At 38.1% G+C, this 21,211-nt stretch overlaps 1 long non-coding RNA gene across 1 annotated transcript in view; it reads left to right on the top strand.

Moving 5' to 3' along the window:
- Positions 1 to 16,294: 16,294 nt before the first annotated feature.
- LOC149748545 (uncharacterized) overlaps positions 16,295 to 21,211 on the top strand; it is a 127,386-nt gene continuing 122,469 nt past the window's right edge. Inside the window, exons 1-2 of the long non-coding RNA XR_016394093.1 lie at positions 16,295 to 17,322; positions 20,990 to 21,174. This is a non-coding gene — a long non-coding RNA (uncharacterized LOC149748545). The remainder of the gene's footprint in view (positions 17,323 to 20,989; positions 21,175 to 21,211) is intronic.

The following is a 21,211-nucleotide window of genomic DNA, read 5'->3' as shown; positions in this document are numbered from 1 at the left end:
GTCAAGTAAGAAAAGTGGAATAGAAAGTGGGCAGAGCCAGGCATAGCAGTTCAGATATTTAAATCAATATAGCCCAGAGTGTGATGTGTGTGTACACGTGTTTATCATTACCCCTGATTTCTTCCCAAAAAGTTGGAAACAAGATGTCGTTCAGAGAATGAATCTATCAAAGCAACACATTATCGACTGAAGCAGAAATATGACTGTAAAATTTGACTAAAATTATCCTTATATCTGAAGAAAGGATGTTTCCCTTTGGATAAGGGTTAGCGTCTGGCAAAAGAAGCATCTGAATGTCATGCTGTGTCATCTATTCAAGTGCCCTCTGGGATGCTGTGCCCTGAGAAGCCAACTTGAACTAGCAAACCCAGAGTGCCCAGTTGCAAAGATTGCAAAGATGGTTGCACTAGATTATTAGTGTCTGATGCTATTAAATACTCAGTTAACCCATTTCTCTTGTTTTGATGCTCTGCTCTTTAGTCTTAAAATAGTTGGACTTCTGTGTAGCTGGCTTTGACAGTACCACCTAGATATCTTATCCATTTGACATTTATATATTTCATTTGAGTGAATTGATTGGTTCTGAGTTTCCATGCATTTTGGGGGCACAAGTCAGCTTTCTTCAGCCCACTGAATTCTTGGGGTTTGTAAAATCAAATTTCTGCACCTATAGGCTAAAGGACCAGATCCTACCCATGGTGTATTACAGTCTGGGAGGACACCTGGGGGCTGGTCAGATGATATTTCTCTGGCGACAGCCCTATATTGCTTTAATCAGGCCTTTCTTTAGAATATATATACAAATCCTTTAGGCCTCTGATTCCCCATGAGGAGTCTGATTCTGTGTAAGGATTTTAGAGTAAGTTGGAAAGATCCTAAACTAGAGGTATCATCAGGATTTAGAGGATGCTTTAGGGAGGCAGATTTCCGCTGCACATTCCGCTGCACATTGCTGCTTAAGCAACCAGAACTGTTCAATAGGGGAATGAGTTATACAGTGAAGTGATGAGTTTGTGGTGGTGTGAAAACTTCTCGTATGTGTTACTATTTCTCAGATGTTGTAGAGTGTTACTGTATGGTAGATTGGATTATTTCAGATCTCTAGGTTCTTTGAATTTTAAGAGTAATATTTATTTCTATTCTTAATAGTTACTTATAATAAATTACGGATAAATATTTATTGCAAAATACTATTATTGATATCCTAGGAAAAACAAGTGGAGAAATAAGGACATTATTTAGGTAAGGAAATCACTTTGCCTTAATTATGGGGACATTTTACTTTTTAAAGAGTGTAAAATATCTTAAATATTTACTGGGTCTGTAATTCAGACATTCTAGCATAAAGTGATCTTTACTACATGTTGTCTTCCTTGTGGGGAACAATGTGCTTGTGGATCTTACTTTAATTTTTAACATTATGCTTTAGCATCATGAATTATCTTGACAAGTACATGCATGTGAGTTGTACAGTGTGGTTTATTATCTTTTCAACTCGCTTTTCCTGTGGGCACACAAAATGTGACACATTTTTTCTGCAAAATGAAATTTCCATTTTTGATGTATTTATATAATACTTCTATTTTTCATGTTTATAACAGTACAAGGAAACTCCAGCACTGAGATATTCCTCTACTGATGATTACTTGATTTTACTGTAATTTCTTCTGCTTACTGCCCTATTGCTAAAGCAGTTTGAAAATAATTTTATTTAACCAACTAGAAAAACTATCTTTCTTTCCATTATATTTATATTGTGCCTGGGACAGAAACAAATTATGAATTTAGAAGTAAAGTCATGATGGTCCCATTGTTGGTTAGAGTTGGTTTCAAAGAAAATACAGAATTCTTATGATTTCCTGTCCTTATCAGGTATAAACATATGAGGTAGCAGTAAAACCTCCTATCTAGCTTGAATTGCAATCGAAGTTTTTTAAAGACCAGAAAAGCATTCCTATTGAATGGGTCCTGAATGTAATGCAATATGAGTTCTTGCAACTTAACAAATTCTATAATAGCCTCACCTGCTGTCATAGTTTCTTCAAGGCACAGATGAGTAGATGAGAAGAGTCTCTCTTTTTTTAAGCCTCTAGGACAGAGACTCAAATGAGAATGCTAGCTGAAAGTGACAGCTTAGCACAACGGATGGGGAAGCATTTAAGGACAAGATCAATTCTAAAGTTCTGTAGAGAGCAGAGGCCCAGTCACAATATTCCTAGTTATCTGTTAAAGATTTTAAAAGAAAACCCTTCAAAATAGAGATCAAGTCCTTCAAGTGCTACATTTCTTCTGCAAGTTGAACGTTATCCTATTTTTTCAGAAGAGTAATTGAACTATTTGGACCCAGAACTTTGCTAATTAGGCAGAGATATGGGTTGGGAGCAGGATGCGTGGGGATGCAGAGAAATTCTTTTTTTTTTTCTTTTTGCGGTACGCGGGCCTCTCACTGTTGTGGCCTCTCCCGTTGTGGAGCGCAGGCTCAGCGGCCATGGCTCACGGGCCCAGCCACTCTGCGTCATGTGGGATCTTCCCAGACCGGGGCACGAACCCATGTCCCCTGCATCAGCAGGCAGACTCTCAGCCACTGAGCCACCAGGGAAGCCCGAGAAATTCTTTCTTATTGTACTATTGATCAGGCACTAATATAAAATGTGAAATGTGATTATCCACATTACCACTTGCATATATAAATATTGGACATAAAATTAAATACAATGGAAGAAAACTAATTTTTGTGTTACTGCATTCTCAGGCAAGACCTTAATGGCATTATTCAAGAATTGCCTGAATTTAAATTGGAAAAAGCAACAGCATCTGAAATAGACGTAGTAATTTGGGGACTGGAGTGACTGAAATGCAACAATACTGGATGATTACTTGCATGGGCTTTTATTATCTCATTTTCTACTGGTAATATATTTACATGGATAAAAGCTGAGAAATCTGTAAAACCTTGGAAGAGAAACTTGTATGTACCATTTTAACTTACGACATCCAAAAACAATTTTAATAAATTGAAGAATTTGACATCACAAGTTTCGTATAGATGTAGCCAGAAATTCTAGACCTCCAAGATAAAAAGAAGAAGAAGTTGTTTATTATTAGGAGGAAAACAAGCAGCTCTTTAGCCATTTTCTCTGTCCCCTGCCTTAGGAATGCCCTGGCTGGCTTCTGATGGTGGAGCCCTCCAAATAGTGAAGAGAACAGGCAACTGGGGGAAACTGCACTCTGCCTATAATGGTCCTTTTCAAACTTCACCATTCAGTCAAGAGCCTGTTAACTCTCAGCAAGTGGGTAACTCCTATAGGTTTAGAGGATTATGCTTGGAGACCTTTTAGAAATATAGTATTTTATGGAACTTTAGATGTCTTTGACAACACTGTGTAAACATCAGGCCTTGGGAAGAGGCAGGGATCCATGGTTCATTAGCCTCTCAGGAGTCCAGAGGTGGAGTTGCCTTAAGCTTATCTGGGGCAATTTGCTACAGCTCTCCCCACTGAGCTTTTGCTGCAGCAACCCTGCTCTCTTCCAAGCTGCTCTTCATAGACAAAGTTTACTGTAAACCTTAGAGAAAGAAAAACTTATGGGAAGCCATTTTATGCCAGGTATACTCCCCTCCCCTTTTTTCTTTTGTCTTGAACTAAACCTATGCATTTCTGGCCAAACTTATTTGCTTAGTGGCTAATCTGGGCGTCCTTTCTTAGTGAGCTTCTTGGGTAACAGTGCTGAAAATGACGACACAAGTGACAGAGGGTTCCGATCCTGTCCACTTTTGCCTTCGGGGCTATGTGAGTCAAGCTGTTTTCTCCCTTATAGGCTACATATGCAGCAATGGATCAATAGTTAAGATAAACCTTCTCAGGTGACACATTTGTTTTCCTCTGTGACTTTGAAATTATTAGCCAACAGAGAATGAGGAGGATTTAGGCTGGAGCATTCACTGAAACACAGCAGAAATTTTTAAAGATTTTAATAGCGTAGATAGGACCAAAAAATTGGTAATATATTATATGAACATTTCTTGAGTACCTACTATGTGTCTGGCCCTGTGCTATGTACTATACATAATGTACTGTATCTATGGGTTGTTTCCACATGATTTGGTGTTGTCTTCTAAACACAGCCAAGAAAACAGATTCTCAAGACAGGATGATAAATCTGCAATTCCTGGAGAATCTACAACATGCCTAACATTGTGTTAATATTTAACATGACAAAAATGTATACCTTAATATAGCCCTTCAAAGTAGATTTATAAAAATCTCATTTTATATAGATGAGGAAACTGAAGCTCAAATAGGTTTAATTACTTGTCTTAGAAATTTACACAATCGATAAGCAGAACTGGGATCAAAACTAGGGCTCTTGGGCTTCCCTGGTGGCGCTGTGGTTGAGAGTCCGCCTGCCGATGCAGGGGACACGGGTTCGCGCCCCAGTCCGGGAAGATCCCACATGCCATGGAGCGGCTGGGCCCGTGAGCCATGGCCGCTGAGCCTGCGCGTCCGGAGCCCGTGCTCCGCAACGGCAGAGGCCACAACAGTGAGAGGCCCGCGTACCGCAAAAAAAAAAAAAAAAGTACCCCAGGCAATTCTGACATTCAGATGATTTGGATCACAATACTTTTGACACCACCTTAGCCGTTTCTCATCTCTCTGTCTCTAGCCATCTAATGCTAGGTTTTCCTGTTCCCTGGTTCCTGCTTCCTTCCCTTGATTACTACACTGGCGCTGCTCCATCTTCATGGTCCCAAGTCTATCTCGGCTCCTTCTCTTAAAGGACTGATCTCAGCCAGCTGTTCCGTGTCCAGGAGTGTGTGAGCACTGGGTTGCCCAGCGCTGCTCTTCCCACACCCACCTTGATTGTGATGAGAAGTCATCAGGGGCCTTCAGCTATCAAGCCTTCCTTGATCTTGGTAGTCAGCCTGAACACTTCATTTTATTTTAGAATACACTTCATTTTTTTCTTTATAAATGTATTTATTTTATTTATTTATTTTTGGCTGTGTTGGGTCTTCGTTGCTGCACGCCGGCTTTCTCTAGTTGCGGCGAGCGGGGGGCTACCCTTCATTGCGGTGCATAGGCTTCTCATTGTGGTGGCTTCTCTTGTTGCAGAGCACGGGTTCGCGGAGCACGTGCTTCAGTAGTTGTGGCTCGCAGGCTCTAGAGCGCAGGCTCAGCCGTGGTGGCACATAGGCTTAGTTGCTCCGTGGCATGTGGGATCTTCCCGGACCAGGGCTCGAACCCGTGTCCCCTGCATTGGCGGATTCTTAACCACTGTGCCACCAGGGAAGCCCACACTTCATTTTTATTATTTTATTTTCTTTTAGGCCCCTTTTGAGAACACAACACTCAAAGAATACGCTGTCTGCCTGCAACAAATGCCAGCATCTGCGAGAGACTTCTAAATGTTGTCAGAATCCAGGTATCCTGAGACCAACTCTCACAAATCTCTAGGCTTCTTTAATGGCTCTGTTAGACAACTAACCAGAATAGCAACAAGAATTCTCTGTGTGAAAGCAAATGAAGCTTTCTCTTGGATATAGAAACAAATAACACCGCTGAGGAAAGGTGCAGATTACATCAAGGATTATGATTAGTTCAATTTCCAGATGGGGGTAAAGGAGCATTGGTCCATTGGTGGTATCTTTAGACATTCAGCTAGTCTGTAGAAAAGATAAAGTTATAAGAGAAGCAGTGGGAGCAGGAAAGAAGACAAATAGAGGGAATAAATGGAAGCCTAGTCACCATTTGTGGCAGTGTGACAACTGGGAGAGACGGTGCTACAACAAAGAGCAGGTGTCGACGGCACAAGAGTAGGGCAGCTGGGGAGGGACATCTCTTTAGCTCCTTGAGCAGGACAAGACAGCCACCCTTTCTTTTAAATTGCGGGCCTTAAGGACAATGGACATACTCTCCAGACCAGGGTTTCCCAAGGGGAGCTCTGTCAATGCAGTGCTACTTCTGGAGCAGGCTTCATGGAAAAAGGGATTCTATAGTCAAATAAGTTTGGGAAAGAGCGGATTAAACACAGCTATATGCATTTCTTTACGGCTTGTTTTCAGAGTCTTTAAAAGGCTAACCTGCATTGTGAGATGCCTAGAAAGGACGCACATTATGGAGTGTTCCTAAACGCATTTGTCTAGGAAACTTCCCTCTCCCTTTTAGGAACATTTTGTGGGACTATTCCACCAGACTCCTTTCTGGGAAACATTGCATCAGACCATAGCATCTCCAAATTTTTCACATTACCACACACATAGAAAAGGATAAGATTTGGTTTTAGGCAAACAGAGGAGACAATCAGCCTGGGGGCTCTAGCCACTCAAGCCACCTGACTGCTAAAGTAGATTAATGAGTTTATACACCTGTTACCCATTCAGAGCACACAAGAAAACGTTGCAATAGATTATACTTTCTCCTAGGGCAGAGACTGTATTATTTACTGTAACATTTCTAGGGTGTAGAACAAGAAGTAGCAATAAGTGGGTGTTCAGTAAGTAGCATGAATAAATGAGTATGACAGGCATAGGCAATATATTTGGAAACTGCCTGTACCTTGGTGTGGTGGCTTTCAAAAGATTAGTCCCTGTTAGTTGTTGCATCAAAGAGCCAGCTGCACTTCAGGAATGTGTCCTTAGAGAGACAGACAATCCCTACCTTAACTGACAAGGTAAGGTGCAATACAGTGGAGAACTGTAGTCAACTCAGTAGAGTGTATATATTCAGCGTGACAGAATTAGATGCAGAGGTAAAAGCTATATTTGCTATGCACTTCAGGCTTATTCAGTGGAAGGCAAAAGGCTGGAGGGCAAAAATGTGTTGCTCACCATAAAAAAAAGATATCTATAAATGACTTGAAAGAGCAAGTATAGGCAATTGATGGGTTGATGGGTTTGCACATTTCTCCTGTATGATGTCATGGCCCAAAAAGGACAGTTAGAAAATCTACAGCGTAGATTTAGATTCATTTACAAATTTGGAGCACTGCCGTATGTTGGGACCTGACCAAATTAATGTAGTTGATTCTCATTGAGAACGTTAGAAGGTATACCATCTCTTCTAATATTCAAGGACAAGATGAAACAACTTTAAGAAACAAATGTAGCTGATTACGCTATGAGTCTTTCTGAACGTTGGTTTGACATTTTAAAGAAGCATTCTAGATAAAATTGATACTGAAAAAGTCACAGAGTCAACCTCTAAGACAGAATTTTGTAGTTTTTCCTAAGAAGTAATTTCTGAACATAGCATAACCTCGGAACAGTTTCATGGTGTTGAAAGTTGTTCTGTTTTGATGATATTTAATACATGTCTATGAATCAAGTATCTTTGTATTTAAGCAGAATAAGACTGTTATTAAAGGTGGTATTGCTTTCTAAGATAAAACTTTTGATGATGTGATAATCCATCATAGATTTCCGTGTGGTCTCTCTGTTTAACCTGTTATAGAGACATGAGAATACCAATGAACAAGTCTTTTTCATGTTCAGTATTATACGTTTTTTTATCGTCAGTAAAATCTTTATCTAATGATTATTTGTAACATTAACCAAATATTTTATTGGTTACCGCATTGGGTTGAATGATGTCCTCCAAAAACTCCCATCTGTCTGGAACCTCAGAGTGCAAGCTTACTGGAAAATAATTAGTTCAGATGCTTTCATACAGGATTAGAGAGGGCCCTAAATCCAATGACTAGTATTCTTATAAGGTCATATGAAGACACACAATGAAGGTCAGATGAAGGTAGAGGCAGAAATTGGAACTACGCTGCTGTAAACCAAGGAATGTAGGAGCCACCAGAGCTGGAAGAGGCAAGGGAGGATTCTCTCTTTGAGAATGTGGAGGGACTGTGGTCCTGCCAGCACCTTAATTTCAGACTTTTACCCTCCAGAACTGTGAGATAATAAATTTCTGTTGTTTTAAGTCACGCAGTTTGTGGTAATTTTTTATGGCAGCCTTAGCAAACTAATATAATGACTATTTAGCAACCAAACACTCACATTGATAAAATATACTTTTTAACAGTCCATATGGAATTAATGAAAATGAGCTGAAAGATTGGCTTCAGCTAGTATGTGACCTGTACAATCTTGGTTTATGTTTATTTTCCCAGCATAATGATTCATAGTGCCTCCTTTCACTCTCAAAAGTTTCCTAGTTAAGGTGGTAAATTATATGATCACCTTAGTTTAAGCATATATTGAAAGATTTATGATTCATTGCATTTGCAACGCAGAAATTATGTTTTCAAGGTGCTGACGTGTCAAAAGATGCTAATAACCACAGTAAAGAAGAATTTTTGAGAAGCTAGGGAAACTTTATAAAAGGGGCTGCATTCATTTTTGATTTATTAATTCATCTTATAAGAAAGGCAGTTATCTTACATTGTTTATTTTGTCATACAACAAATGATGCTGCATTTTACCCTTATTAGAAAGAAGCAAATGACCAAGAAGCAAACTGACATCAGTGACCTTTCAACAAAATTCCAGGTCACATCTGGAGTATAATCTCCCACATTATCTCTATCTGCATTTTTAGAATTCTTGAATAACTGATGCTATTATAGAATTCTGACTCATTAAGAAAACGCTGGAGTTTGTTTAGCATCTTTTGTTTAAGAAGGATGGGAATTTAGAGTACTCCATTAAGAAAATTTGAACATTAAATGTTCTCATCGTTAAAGCATTATCCCTTGGTTAAGTACAAATCTTTTTAATCTAGGACAACTCATTCCTCAGGTATTCTAAATAGCTATGAATATTCTCTCTCTCCCTCCCTCCCCGCCCCCTTTCTTCCCAGTTTTGAATAATTGATTTCTTCTGGCACTTCCTTCATTTCTAGTCAGTGATAACTTTGTGTGCAAGAACTGCTCTAGAAATAGTTAAGGATGAGGCGTAGGTCTTAACAGTTTCTTTCCACTTGGACAGCATTTACAACTTGAAATTAGTTATTAACTAAGTGGTACTTTGTGGTCTCGTAGCATTAGTTTACCTTTTAACAGGTCTAACACACTCCCAGTGTATAATTTACACTCCCCAAGTACACGGTTGGTTAACCACTCAAGAAATCAATAGGGGTTGTAAAATGTGTACAAATTTGAATTTGGAGAGCGTCAAACACCTAGTTTATCCAGCTGGCACTGGATAGCAGCTGACACTTAGAATTGGGGCTTATAGGGAACTATTTATTTTGAAACAGAAAAACCACAAAATGGCTATATCCAGAGATGCGAGTCGAGTGCAACACAGGTGATTCAAACAAGCCCCTCACTTTTGCTGCAGTGAATGCTGTCAGTATCAACCCACAACTTCTGGCTCTTGGTATGTGACCATGTAGCCCTTTGGATCCAGAGAAGATAAGAAACACATTTTTTCTTATAAGGTCTTAAAATTTACTAGTCCTTGCTCCTACCTGTACTGTACCTAATTAGCTCATCAATTTATTCATTCACTTAAAAAATATTGACTGATCTCCTCCTGTGTGCCAAATACCGCAGGTACAAAGTGCACAGTGGTGGGTCAAAGTTTCTCTCATAAAGGTCATTCACATCATAATACAATATAAAAAAGTAAAAACAAACAAAAACCTAGCATCTAAATGAGAAATGTTACAGAGAAAAAAGGATGTTAAGATATAGCAGACTAGGGTGGGCAACCTGTTTTAAAGAGGTGAGGAAAGGGTATTGAAGAAGGAAGGATGAGAAAAAGTTGGCCAGGTGAAGAGCCCTCTGAGTGAGTGTTATATACAGAAAAAGACTCTAATGTAAAAAAATGACATTCCAGGAGCCAACATTTGTACCTAGAGAAGAGGGTTCCCAGGAAAGTAAAGAGAGAGCTAAAACGGAGTGGAGAGAACAGCGAAGTCCTTATTACTATGTAGAACTTTGTACGCCACACTAAGGAGTATTGATTTAATTTAAAGCGCAATGAGAACCCATTGGGATATTTTCAAGTATATCTGACTGGTGTGGAAAACAGATCATTGAGGGAAAACAGAGGAAGCAGGGAGAACAAATAGGAGACCATTACAGTAGTGTAGGTGAAAGACAGTGTCCAGGTTTTGGACTATAGTGGCAGTGGAGAGAGAAAAAAATACTTCCATTCCACGTATACCTTAGAGGTGGACTGAATATGACTTGTTTGTGTATTGCAAAACGAGAGGAATGGATCAAAGATGACTAGGTTTTTGGCTTGAACATGGTGGTGCCATTTTGTATAATGGGGAAGACTGCAGGAAAAACAATTAAGCTCTGATGTATAAACATGACAGATCTCTGATTTTGATTTTTGAGACTGCATTGAAAACTCTGTTTATGTTTGGGTATTTCTACAATAGAATTGATATTAACTGAAAGAAATCAATAGTTTAGTAGGAAAATGATCGGGGTGAAATGTCTATATTAAGCAAATTTATGATTATTAAAAGGAAGTCTTCTACATGGTATCTAAAGTAGGAAGGACATTTATAATGGTCTACAAGGGATGTGCAGAGGTCAGTTTAAAGGCAAGATTAGAAATATCATGAAATGAAAGGGAAAAATTAGACTATGAAGAAACATCAGTGAGGAATGCTTTTAAGTAAAACATTTTTCTCTCTTTTTGAAAAAGTTATCATGAGAAAATAAGAGTTATTAAAGATAAGAAGCATGTAGATTTGCTCTCTTCAATTTCCATTATGTAACATAAATTCTATTTAGGCCAAAGGATTACTAAATTACATTATTATTTTAATTTGTTTAATGATTTACATTTTTAAAAGTTTTTTTGTAGCTATTATTTTACTTGAGACTGCAACATCCCTAAATGTTAGTTAAGTTCAACATATAAATGTGTGTGTGTGTGTGTGTTTGTGTGTGTATGTGTGTATGGTGTGGTGTGTATTTTTTTCCTTGATATATTAGAGTGTGGAGGCCAGAAATATTCAATTATTCCCTAATGTCATACAGTGGGTCAAGGGCAGAAAGATAGCTCCAGAAACCATGTGTTCTCATTTTAAAGTAATTTTTAAAATGTTAGAATAGTTTATAGAAAAGCTACAAAGAGAATACAGAGAATTCTCATATACCCACAACCAGTTTTTCTGTGTGTTCTCCTTTTTAATCTGGTGTTTTCTTCACAATTTTTCAATGGTAAAGAATTGTCTTAGACTTATACATATAGAGTTAAGGGGACAAATGAAAGAGGCAGTCATCTGGATAATTCCAGACCAGAAGACAATTTTGTCTGAAAGATATAGATAATTGAGACAGAAATGTTTTTTGCCTGGAGAGATCCCTATGATTACCTTCCTCCTTCACTTGAATTTGTAGGTATAGTCATGACCATAGGTGTTTCACTTACTAATAGGAAACTGTATCATTCAATGTGAAGAATGTGTATTTTTTGAGAGGGCTAAATTGCTTAGTTCTATACTTTTTTTCCTTAAAAATAAAGTATATTGGGTATTTTCATTATAAAAGCAATTTCACATTGATTTAAGAATAGTAGAAAATATAGAAAGTAGAAGAAGCATAGAAAGACCTCATTGTTTACACCCTCAACAAAACTACTATCAACATTTAATTTATTTACTTCCAGGCTTTTTACTACATGTATTGTTTGGGTCTGTGTACTTAGATTGGACCATGTATAGGGCATTCATTTTGTAAGCTTCATATCAGGTCATGTCTAAAAGCTAATCTCAAATAGCAGAACAGCTAAATTGTTCAGCATGGTACCCTATAAGGAGGCCAGTTAGTCTATCTGGAGAGAAGCTATAATCATTGGAAATCTACATCTTATGTTAGATTGGGCCAGGGATAGATGGTACAGAGACAAGAATTTGAAATATCATCAGTGGGAGAGAAAATGGTACAAACATTGAAAAACTAATATGGTATCACATATCAAGAGCCTCAGAAGCAGACAAAGACTCATCAATAAATCAATTGCAACATCCTCTATAAAAGTGAAAACTGAGAGACTACCTAAATTTTCAGCAATAGTATAATATAGTTAAGTAAATTGTGGTGCAATTAGATGATGAAATATTATTCAACTAGAAAAAATTATGAAGAGTTTTGATGACACAGAAAAATGAGTAAGATACTAAAATATATAATGTGTGGAAAATATAAAAAACTGGAAAGAGATTCACCCCAATTTTGACAGTGATAATGACATTGATTATTTCTAGGTAGTAGAGAGAATTTTCTATAAAAAATATGTTTTCTTTTTACCAGAAAAAATACACTAATTGAAAAATAAAGGTCATCAAGTGATTATTTTTTTTTGGATGGGGAGAAGCTTACAAAAGGAATGGTTAGGTCTTTGAATTTAAGATTTTATTCTTGTTCAGTGTAGATTTTGTACATTCAAAGCTGTTTATCACTTATTAACAATCTCTCATAGTAAAAATGTGAAATCTTACTTCCCTCAGCCTATTGAAACTCTTTTAAATATTCACCATCATCTTTATGTCGTCATATGGTTTTTAAGAAACAGATTCTCCAGTTCTGAGAGAGTCGATTTGACTTGACTGAGAAAGTCAAAGAAATCCACTTGACTGAGTGGATTTCCATGACTTTGGAACGCCACAATCTTTTCTATCATAGTTGGCAGTAACAGGAATGGGCTAATTGTTTTTGAGGGCCAGACCTCCTTTCATATTTCTATTTTTTTATTGGTCTTGGGTCACTGGAAGCAACTACTACCATGTCCTGTTTGTGGCTAGAGGTGACAAGCCTGTCCTTTCAGAACCGTGCCAGGCTTAAGCTCATATGATGTAGGAATCTTCATCTGAGACTTGGAACAATGAGTCTTCCATACGAATTAATGGAGATCAGTTTATATAGAGAAGATGAAGTATGCCTAGCAGAGGAATAGCTTTGCCGAGTCTCAAGACCCCATCTGTCTTTCTGCTAACAAAAGTTGGCCCCATCCAAGCCCTTTATCATCTTTTTGAGCTCGGTCATTCCAGAGGAATTAGGAGCAAAATATGAGCATAAAGTGCTTTAGGCCCAATCATTTCTCTCTCATTCTCTAAGTATTTCTCAGTACTCTCTGAGGGGTAGTGAACGTAAGGCATGTTTTCTATTAGTCTCGTAATACACAATTTGTATGTTATATGAGTCGAATCGTTGTGGTAATCGACAGTGAATTTTTGGTAACACTGAAAAGAATCTCGTTTCTCCTACCCATGTGTCAAGTTGAGTTCCAAATCTAGCTCCTCCACCTACCAGCTGTGGGATTTAGAGCAACTCATATAACCCTTCTGTGCATCAGTTTCCTCATCTGTAAAATGGGGATGATTGAGCATTTGCATCATGGGGTTATAGTGAGGAATAAATGAAACTATCCATATAAAATCCTCTGAACAATAGCTAGCAAATAAGCACTTAGTAAATGCTTTAGTTTTAATTAGATATTATCATCACATGTCCTCATAGTCATGCTTGCAAACAAATCTAAAGGAACTAAACAAGAATGGAACAATAGACCTAGAAATAAATAATCTCTGTGTCCTTTTGGGTCAGTTTGCTTTCGTTTTCATGGAAATGCATGTCCGCCAAGAAATGCTCTGGCTCACGTTTATAAGAGATCGTTCGGCAGAGGGAAAAAAGCAGACTTTGGAAGAGAGAGCCAAGCTCAATCTCAGCCCAGCCATTTAGTATTATTAACTTTTTCTGGCAAATTACTTAACTCTTCAAGGCTTCTGTTTCCTCACTGAAAAAGAAGGAAACAGAAAAGCAAACAGGCTAACACAAAGCGATGTGATAACTGGGTAAAGATAGGGGCCGAAGAGCACACAGAAATGTCTGGACTCCAGGGTGAAAGTGGGGAGGGAATGGGCTCCATCTCCCCAATTTTAAAATGGTTGAAATAACGGTACTACCTGTTAACACTTGTGAGGCAATAAGATCACAGGCTTGGGAGCTTGGCTGTCTGGGTTCAATTCTGTTTTTTTCCACCCTCCAACTCTGTAACCACAGCCAAGTTATTTAACCTTTATGCATGTCGGTAAAACATTTATAACAATGTCTGGCACACAGTAAGTACCCAATAAATTATAGCTGTTTTAAACTAATATGTGTAATAAGTAAATGAGATTTTAAGTGTAAAGAAGCATTTATTTAGCACAGTGCCTGGCACATAGTAAATGCTTAATAAATGAAAGTGACGGTTACGATCATCGTCATTTCCAGAAGGATATCTAAGCCGAAACATGAAGGATGAACAAGAATTAGACAAATGAAAGAAGAATGAGTATCCTATGTTGGAATAATATACACAAAAAGTCAGATGAGAGCTAGAGCATGGCTTGTAGGGGAGCTGTCAGTTTCTGGAGCATTGAGAGTGAGGGAAATGAGGGTAGAGGGCATAGACTAAGGAGCGTAGTACATGCAATAAAAGCTGTTGTACCAAGTTGGCACACACTCACTGGCACATGCAAATATGTGGAGTGCCCCCACTCATGGGGAGGCTCCCTCTCCAACAAGACCAGCAGATCCATGCCATGCTTGCCTTATCTAGCCTTTTGCCTTATCTAGCCTTTGAGTATGTATCATTGCTGGCATCTTATGGAAGAGATTCAGTTATACTCAGTAGTGAATTCTTGCAAGAATCCTGGGTGGCTGAAGAGCCCTTGAAAAAAGCCAGAGGGAAGGATTATAGGGTCCGTAAAGATACACTTTGTTTTAACAATCTACCAAGGGGACAGAAACCATGGTGTCTCTATCTCTAATAAAAGAATCTCTCTTCCATGACCTCTTATAAAAGAATGGAATTCTCTCTTGGCAAAGCAAATATATATCAGGTTTAGTTTATTTCTCAAACTTAAGGCAATGTTAAAGTGTAATTTAAGTCACTTATTAATAACAACAAATCTTATGACTTGAAATGTATTCTTATCTCGTAGATACAACAGTTGCTGACTCGGTCTATTCTGATGGAAACAAGTTTGTTACAATAGGATAACATCCATATTCCTCTTTTTAAAAATAACTTTATGTTTTTATGTTTGAAGGAATAATGACATTCTGTAATACACTGGAAAAAATGCATGATATTCATTCATTGTGGCAGTATATCATAATTACTCAGCTTCCCTTTATCATTAATAACAGAAGATTGTGAATAAAAACATACTAATATCCACCAGATGTTCAGAAAAACATAAATATCTCCACATCAGCATATTTTAGCAAAAAGTCAACAAAATTTTCCCAACTTCTTTTTCCTTTTTTAGTTTTCTGAACATGTTCTTTGATACGATATTTTTAATCCTCATTAGGGATTTGCTTCTGTTTCCTTTAATATCCTCCACAAGACACTGATGTATAGTTTCAAATGTAACCAACATTCATCCTGCTATCTTTTCCCCTATTATTCTATGTATCAAGAGGCAGGCTGGTATAATGGAAAGAGATCAGGCAGCTTTGTGGTCAAAGAGATACCAGTTTACACATATTCTCATCTTCTTTTTTTTTTTATTCTCGTCTTCTTAATAGCTATGTGACCTTGGGAGAATTGCTTAAACTTTCTTAGCCTAAATTTGTTTACAATGGTGAAAATAATTCTTTCACTGAAGGGTCATTTCACAGAAGAGCACTGATAAAGTGCCAAGCATTCAGTTATATTCAGTAAGAGGTAGCAATTATATTATCCATCTGAAGACCATTCCCATTTCTTGGTTTCCTTTGACTATTGGATTTTCCATTTTTTCTTCCCCATTGACACCTTAAGCTTATTATAATTTCTTTTTTTTTCTAAAATTCAAGTTTTTCTCTTCAGTTATCATTCTAGAAGCTTATCCTCTTAGCCCCAGCTTCTTTATAAACATGCTGTGCTAGGATGAGGGCTTTGTTGTGCTTTTTAATACCCAAGACAAAACTGTGGTGCAGGTGCTACCTGACAGATTGCAGAGAGTTCCTCCTGCTAGGGAAACACAACTCCCACACCAGCTCCACGAAATGGCCAGTAAAAGTGGCATAAAATAATTGATTAATTTTTTCCTGTGGTGAATTCCACAGTCTCAACTTGGAAAGGAGCAAATGGCTTATTGTAAAAATAATACTTAGGAAACCTGGTGCCCAGGAATGGGCTGCTATTCAGGTGAGGCTAATTAACTCCTCCAGAAGCTAGAAGCACCAAACCAGTGTAGGAAAAATGTAATTTGTAGAATAGTACCCTGGTGTTCTGCAAGGATAGTTCATTTAATATAGAGCAGTTATTCATCCCCATCTGATAATTTACATACTATAGTTTACCAGAAGAATTTTCCCAAGGTGACCATCCTGTACCAAGGCAAAAGAACAAATATGAAAAAGGAAAGAGGTAAAAATTAAGTCTTTTCTTTTTTAGTCCAACCTTCAGAACCTCACATAAAAAACAATCCTGATACAGAGGTTAAGTATAGAAGACATTATGAGATCCTTGATTGCATGTCCACATTTAGAAGGAAGCAAACACTTGACAGGAAGTTGTCATCTTTTTGATCTGTGAATCCCTTTTCTACTGGTTCATATCCATTACCATTCAAGTACTGTGGGATTTGATTTCATTTTGGCCAGGTGGTCTTTAACCTGGAGTGCCACAGCTGTATTAAGAGGTAGTAAAGATGTGTTCTTACATGTCTTGACTCACTGCTACTCTATCAGTTTATTTTGATTTAGAAATTGGCTAATGCTACACGAAGTCTCCCTTCCCTGGAATTCAGAGAGCAGCTTATTTATATGTAGATATAGCTATATGACATTTTCAAATGCCATACATTTGCATATGAAGGTCTCTTTCTTCCCCTTTCAGTAAACAGTCTCTGCTATTACTTCCAAAGCAATGTTTAGAATTATATTTTCTATACAGGTCTTTCCTTAAAATGTTTTTTAAATGCCCAATAGAGATAAAAAATGAAACCCTCAAGCCGGAATCTATTTTTTAGGGGTGAAAAAATATATATACACACACATACACATACACATACACACACACACACATAAGGAGAGAGAGAGAGACAGAGAGAGACAGAGAGAGAGAGAGATTCACCTTCGGTTTCTGTGGCTTTGTGCTAAAACTTTTACAAAATGATAAAAAATATTATTATGGTCAAAATTTCTTAAGAGGAAAACAAAAGTGGCATTAATTTGACATGGGGGGTCCTTTAAAAATTCATATAGTTTGGTTTCTAGAGAGGTGACTATTAGCCTAATTCATTTATTCAACAAATAATTACTAAGTGTCTACTATATACCAGGCATTTTTTCCAGGTGCTGCGTTTATAATGGGGAACAAGACAAACTCCCTGCCCTCGTGAAGTACAAAAGAAGATAGAGAATAAAAAGGTAAAAACAAGAGTATATTAAAAAAATTCTGTTCTCATTCAATACTGTGAGGAAAATCAAACACTATTGGTGGAGAGAGTGCATGGGCTGCGAGTGGACATTAAGTAGAGTGGTCAGGAGGGCTTTCTCTTGAAAGATATGAAGGGTCCTACCAGAGGAAGAGAACAGGGACACACATGTTTTTTGTTTTTTTTTCTTTGCGGTACGCGGGCCTCTCACTGTTGTGGCCTCTCCCGTTGTGGAGCACAGCCTCCGGACGCGCAGGCTCAGCGGCCATGGCTCACGGGCCCAGCCGCTCCGCGGCATGTGGGATCCTCCCGGACCGGGGCACGAACCCGCGTCCCCTGCATCGGCAGGCGGACTCTCAACCACTGTGCCACCAGGGAAGCCCAGGGGCACACATCTTTAAGAGCACAGGAAAAGCTAAGGCTAAATAGTAAGCTTTAAACATAATTATACAGAAAAATAAGTTTGCAACAGGAAGGGCATTTTAAAATACAACTCTGAGAGTGAAATGACCCTTTCTTTGACATTAGTTTTAAGAAACATGAAGAAGGAAGGAATGGAGGAAGGGAGCAAAGGAGAGAAGCTACTGTTTCCATACTTTCCATTTGCTTCCAGGGCTCCTTGCTATGGGCCCCCCACTGTTCCCCAGGGATTTATTCTTGGTTGTCTTTGCTTTTCCCTCACCTGAGTTCCCTGACACCCCAAACCTCAGCTTCTGTTTGAGGATGAGCACATCATTATTTTCATTCCACTTCTCTCTAGACCTCTAGCCCCATGTGTTCATCTCTATGTAATGTCCTCGAATAAAACAGGTGAAAAATGACTCAATATTTTGCCCCCAAATCTGTTCTTCTTCGTACTGTTTTCCCTCTCTTAGAGAATGGAACTATCATTCATCTAGGCAGCCAAGCAAAAAAACTTCACATTTTTCTTGATTCTCCCCTTCTCTTGACACTCATATCCAGTCAGTTGGCAAGTCTGATAACCTTTTAGCTCCTAAATCCACCCCTAATCTCTTCCTCTCTGCTGCCAGCACCGTCAATGGCATTCATGCTTCATTGTTCTCTGGTTAACGCCATGTTAACACCACGTTCTCCTAACTCATTTTGCCTAATGTTCCTTCCCTCTCTAGCCTATTCTTTACTTTGCTGCCAGGTTTTTTTTTTTTTTTAATAAAACAATATGACATCAATCATTTAAGATACCTCAATGGCTCCCTACTGAGCAGAGGGTAAATTTCAACTTTCCTTGAAAGACTCGTGATTGAAGCTCCACATCGCCATTCCCATTTTAGCACCTTTGTTCCCCTTCCTCACCCTATGCTTCAGACATTCCAGACTATTGGCCATTCCCTACAAAATGCCTGTTTATCAAAGCCTTTTTGCCTTTTCAAATGCTGTTCCTTATGTTTATAATGCTCTTTTCTCTGCCCACCAATGTAAGCAACCAACTTGTCTGTAACACCTCTGACTTCCCTTATTGCCGGCCATAGTCACTCCATCAGCTTGAGTCTCTACTCTATTACATCAGCATCTCTGAGCTATACATGCTTCATTTCTAGAAAGGACTCATGATACCTCTCTCCCCAGGCAGGTTGTGAGGAGATATGACAACATGTGGTATACAGGTATATAATGCATGACACAAAGTATTGAAAAATAAATCTATTTTTCTACTATTTTCTATTATTTTATCTCTACTTAAGCACTCTTAATCCTTTATTTTCTATTTACTGTAAAAAGTTATTTGAATAATCGTCATTTAGTATAAGAGTTCTTGTTAGAGTAACATGGCTCTCTGAATTTCAAGTGAGAGAGAGGCTTAGGTGTAGTTTGCCTCTGAATTCTCTTATTTATAAAAAGTCAAAACAAATATTACCAGGATCAGTAAGAAATTGATCAATTTTCATAAAAAGTTCACTAATTAAAATTCTGCACTGCACCTTCCAGGTGAATAGATTTTTGGGGTCTTGGGTTGTTCTGTCACATCTGTGACTTTGAAGTCCTGGATTCCACAGCCCGAGAACCTTTCACAGATGTCACAATTAAATTCATATCACTTGATAGTGTCTGAAAATAACTGGCACTTTTTCTAGGCTTAGAACTTACCATTTTGATGAGTTCGGACAACAATGCTGACCATAGTAAGAATGGTTCTGAAGAGGCACTCTGCTAATTTCCTAATCGTTTTCAGGATTTTAACATATTTAGGCAGATTCTGGGGAAATTCATTGGACTCGCAGACTGAGCTCTTTAGTCTGTGGCTTTATATGTCATCACTGTCTAAAGTAATAGAAGAGATGATTATCTGGAACAGACTTTGAGATCATCTATTCAAGGCCCATGATTTATAGATAAGCAAACTAATGCTCAAGGAGGTTATGGTCAAACCCAGGACCTAACACAGGTCTCCCTGGGGATTAATGCACATTGCACATTAGTGCAATGACTAGAAAATCACAGGTGCCTTAAATCCCATTTCCGGGATTTTCCCACCTACATGGAAATACCTCTGTTATTTAAAGATACTGTAACCCATTTCACAGGTGTTAGCAGAAGACAATGGAAACAGGGAAAAGGAAAAAAAAGTCAAAGAGAGTGGAGAAATTAGGTTTAAAATTGAGTTAGATGTAAAATAGAAATGTTAAAATGATTTGAGATCAGTGAAAAATTTGACTTAGCTAGTTTTAGGGATTATGGCTTTTATACTAAGAATAATAGATGAGATGTACCATCATATTGTTTAAGTTTCTGGTGCTGGATCATATTTTCCTACCCAAATTTCTATTTAATTTTAAATTTTGTATAGAACATAATATTCCTAGGCATTTGAGTGTTGACAGTTTTATCAAAACAGCTTTTCTTTAACCCCTGAATTTTAAAAGGTTTCTTTCCTTTGTAAGATGTGTTTTAACCTCTTGGAATCATTTCCCAAGAGAGAAATAACTGTGGAGTTTATAATGAAAGTCATTAGAAACCAGAATTCATTTACCGGAAATTAGATTGAAGTGGAACTTGAAGTAGACACAAGAACCCCAAACATCTTCATTTTCCATTAAGCATGAGGGGACATTGAGCAAAGAAATTTCTTGGTGAGAACTCTGGCCTAACTGTAGGATTCCACTGCCTCTTATATATTTGACAGTTTCAAAAACATCCTACACCCTAATGCTCTAGCAGAAGGGGAATGACCAATAATAGACATTGGTACATCGGGATAATATGACAAATTGGAGGAACTGACAGGCAGGTGATGAATAATTTTAACATGACCCTAAAAATAGTGAAGGGAAGTTTGCTCATTGACACTTCTCTAAAGGCAGATGGATATGCATGATCTGAGTTTTTAGACAGGTGTCAGGAATATTGATGGTTGGTATAGGAATGATCATTTTCTTGGCACTGTTGCAGTAGACAGTTTGCATGATTAATGATGCATCTTAGTCTTTTTTTCTCCTCAGGGCAGAAAGGGATATGAACCTTTGTCACCTCAAGGAATGTAAGAATTCTGCCTGCAGGGTAAGGCAGGAGAGCTTTATTCACCTAAAAGCACCATTTTCTTTTGCGGGGGGTGAAGAAATAGTAGTAAAATATATAAATGATCTTGACATATGAGATGACAGTGTCTGGTAGGATGATTATAACACACTTCTTATTAACAGGGTTCTACCCCAGGGCGGAGGAGTCTTGCACAGATCTGAACCGTGGAGTGCAGTAAGCCTGGGCACTAACAAAACCAAAGCAAACTGAGGCTTTGGGACAGATCTGATCATATACAGGGCTTGAGTGAATATTTAAGGACCACTTTCAAAAGAAATAGTACAAGAACAGCGGCAGGAAATAAGAGGTGAGATCATCTTCCTAATGTTTATATTCATTTCAGG

This window comes from Delphinapterus leucas, chromosome 8, assembly GCF_059928025.1.
Source record: "Delphinapterus leucas isolate spDelLeu-1000000601 "Yukka" chromosome 8, BTC_Dleu_Yukka2, whole genome shotgun sequence".
Classification (NCBI taxonomy): Eukaryota; Metazoa; Chordata; class Mammalia; order Artiodactyla; family Monodontidae; genus Delphinapterus; species Delphinapterus leucas.
The sequence above is the reverse complement of the archived record's forward strand: the minus strand, read 5'-3'. Positions and strand labels throughout refer to the sequence as shown.